Genomic DNA, 3,766 nt, shown 5'->3' on the forward strand with positions numbered 1-3,766 from the left:
TCCTGGACACCTTGCAGATGGCATTTGATGTGTTTTTGGAAGTCAGCATCAAACACAGATCATTATGCTTGACTCAGTTTTTTGTGGGGGGTTTTCTTCTGCCCATTGACTGACGGCTGCTTTTCTAGAGAATGAAAAAGGCCTACACAGTGATAAAAAGAAATGACTCTAAAATAAAGATTGCTGGGAACTTCCAGCAGATGACTGGTCTATTACCCCAATTATAGAATCATCTCTTGTTAATAAAAGGGACATTGTAGCTCATCTGGCAAATTGCCAAGTGACAGTTAGTTAAAACCCACTAAGCAATGCTGCTCCAACTTTTTCGCGCCACTGCCCCTTTGTACCATAAACTCACCTACTGTGTCCCCTACCCAATAAGAAGCATGATTTGGAATAGGAGTTTGCACAACCCACTAAGGAAGTTAATAACACAATAAATTTCAAAACATTAATTAATTGCACATTTTTCAAAACCCAATTAATTTAACTAATAATAACATAATTTTAGTTTTTAAACAATATAATAATAATAATAATAATAATAATAATAATAATAATAATAATAGCAATTTACACCTCCAGCATCCCTCTGCTGCACCCTGGCCTCCTAGTGCCCCCCTAGGTAATCCCATTCCTCCCCCACAGGGAATCACAACTATAGTAATCACACCGTCAAACATACACAACACTCACAGTATGAACTTGTGCATGTCTACATTGAAGTAAAGCCTCACTGAGTTCAATGGAGCTTATACTCATCTAGGACTGGTCCTACCATTAGGCAAAGTGAGACAACTGCCTCAGGTGGTGGATGGTGATGATGTCAATCTTCTTGAGCATGAGAGCCCTCTCCCCTCCTGTGTCTTCCAGCAACTGGTAGTCAGAAGCATTGCTGCCTCTGACTGTGGTGGCAGAACATAGCCATCATGGCCAACAGCCATTGATAGCACTATCCTCCATGAATCCAGCAGTTTCTAGCTGTAGAGAAGCATCAGCTACATCTGAAGGCCTCCTGCTCTGGATTCTTCACTGCAACTTTAGCAAGTGTTCCTCTGATGCCCAAGAGATGGCAGCACACATTTCATTCCTGGGTAAATGGAATGTTCCATGAGCCACCAGAGGGGCTATTGCGAGTAGGATGAAATGCTAGTAATCTAGAAGACAAACGGCTCATATAATCCTTTCTGGTTTATTTGTTAAAGTCAAATGGTTCAGCCCAAATGGTTTTCATGGCTCCCTACCCCCCACAAAGCACAGGTGGGAGAGGATGACTTTTTATGCTAGACAGACAAAGGATGAACCTTGACAGGAAGCCAATGAGCACATTTGCAGACACTTTGAGAGAGGCTGTCTGGCAATCTTATGCGGGAATCTTATGATTCAGCAGCAGTTTCTGGTTAATTAAATTATGTCTTATCTCACCAGAGGAGAGGAGGAAGGGGGCCCCAATTCTCTGGTGGCGACTCTCCTTTGGAGAGGCAAGCACAAATGAGCAATTTCAGAGGCAAAGAAGAATGCCTTTCTTTATTAAACCTGAGTGGGAAGCCAAAGTTATAAAATGACCAAAGTGTATTCATTCCAAAGATATGTCTACAGGGGCCGTAGCTTGGTGGTAGAGTATCTGTCTTGCATTCAGAAGGTGTCAGGTTCAATCCCTGGTAGGGAGGTAGGGCTGGGAGAGACTCCCATTCTAAAGCCTTGGAGAGATGTTTCCAGACAGTGTAGAAAATGCTGAGCTCAATGGACCCAATGGTCTGATTCAGCATAATGCAGCCTCCTCTGTCCCTATGTCTGAATGAATGAAGAATTAAAACCCACCACCTAAATAATGGGTAGGCAAACTAAGGCCCGCAGGCCGGATCCAGCCCAATCGCCTTCTAAATCTGGCCCACAGATGGTCTGGGAATCAGGGTGTTTTTACATGCGTAGAATGTATGCTTTTAAAAAAATGCATCTTTGGGTTATTTGTGGGATATTTATTCGTTCATTCCCTCCCCCCCCAAAAAAAATAGTCCAGCCCCACACAAGGTCTGAGGGACAGTGGACTGGCCCCCTGCTGAAAAAGTTTGCTAACCCCTGACCTAAATCAAAGAGAGAGAATCTGCTCAGATGTTGTTGGAGTGAATCTGCCATCATACCCAACCATGCTGGCTGAGGCTAAATGGAGTCCAACAACATCTGGAGGGCCACAATTTCCCCATGCCTGAGTTATTAGACCAGGCTTCCTCACACTTGGCCCTCCAGATGTTTTTGAGACTACAATTCCCATCATCCCTGACCACTGGTCTTGCTAGTTAGGGATCATGGGAGTTGTAGGCCAAAAAAACATATGGAGGGCTGAGTTTGAAGAACTCAATGGTTTGAATCAAGGTCAAGGATTTCTGGGGAATTCAACTCAATAGTACTCAATCTGAGCATTACAAGGGTGTGATTCCAGAGTTTTCCTGCCATGAATGCCACTCACAGCTCTGTGCCTGGATTTCCTAAGGTCTGCTATTTGGAACAACGTTTTTTACAACCTGAGGTTCCCATTTGGCAACTCGATATCAACCCCATGTTGATGAATTCTGAAAGATCTGGCAACTGCTAGAGATGGATTCCTGCCATGGTTCACTCATCCCCTGGTATAAATTTCCAGCTGTTTAAAAGAATGAAACTGGAGGGGTGGAGGAAGAGAAGCCCCCCCCCCGGTGTCCCTCTCCATGTGCTTCAACAGCCCCAAGCGGGATCATTTAGAATAAATTTCTGTTTGACGTCTTTTGGCAATCCTGTTGCATAGAGAGCAAGACAAATGGTCCTCTTATCTCAAAAGCAGCAACCCACAAGCACTCCTGTTTCTAATTGGAGCCTGGCAGAACTTCTTTCTTCCATCCATCAAGCTGGTGAATAAAAAATGAGTAACCTTACAGCTGGGACTCGCCAATGGTGAGTAGCAACGTTTGGGGAGGAGGTAAAGAAATCCAGGCCATTTAGTACCATCATTCCTTTCCTTGGCTCAACATTAACTTGTTTTCCATTGTAGTTTTTGAAGAACCCGGTTGACTTTATCTCTTAGATGAGGGAGTATAAGAAGCACTCCTCTCCCCTGGGGCCTTTGATAGTTGGTCCAGCACTCCAGAAGTGGCCAAATGACAAGGCAGGACCTGAAAAATGTGGCTCATTTGGATGGCCAGGAGTACAAATCTCTTTGGAAAGGGGATGTTAGGTTTTACTGGGGTTTTTTTGGGGGGGGGTCTTCATCTCTGTATTTCTTGCATCCCTCTTTTGTTTTGATGAAAAGGGATGATTTTAAGAGGGTATGTGTGCTCCCTCTCTCCCCTGCCCACCTTCTTAAAACAGCCAGACAAAGGTAGAGGCAAAATGTATACGAGTGGATATTTTATTTTTCTTCATGTGCTTTCCAGGATCACATCCTGTTGTACATCCTGGTTTGCCAGAAGCAGCTTAGTCATGCTGGCCTCATGACCCGGAAGCTGTACGCCGGCTCCCTCGGCCAATAAAGCGAGATGAGTGCCGCAACCCCAGAGTCGGCCACGACTGGACCTAATGGTCAGGGGTCCCTTTACCTTTACCTTATGCATTTCTAAGCACTCTTTTCTCCTACAATACAAATGCTAAATCAAAATACATAAAAAAGTAATAAAAATGTCCAGTAGCACCTTGTCATCACAATAAAACAATTACAAATCTGTAATTGTAAAAAAAGACCCCCAACACTGCAAGTATAAACAATAACAAACAAGGATGGCAGATTCTTTCCTGG

The 3,766-nt window shown here is 43.9% G+C and overlaps 1 long non-coding RNA gene across 1 annotated transcript; it reads left to right on the plus strand.

Annotated features, from left to right (window-relative positions):
• Positions 1–856: 856 nt before the first annotated feature.
• Positions 857–2,909, plus strand: LOC309346524. Its single transcript, XR_014158668.1, has 2 exons — positions 857–1,094; positions 2,492–2,909. It is a non-coding gene; the product is annotated as an uncharacterized lncRNA (long non-coding RNA).
• The last annotated feature ends 857 nt before the right edge of the window (positions 2,910–3,766 follow it).

Source organism: Podarcis erhardii (assembly GCF_964252035.2).
Source record: "Podarcis erhardii genome assembly, chromosome: 7".
NCBI lineage: Eukaryota > Metazoa > Chordata > Lepidosauria > Squamata > Lacertidae > Podarcis > Podarcis erhardii.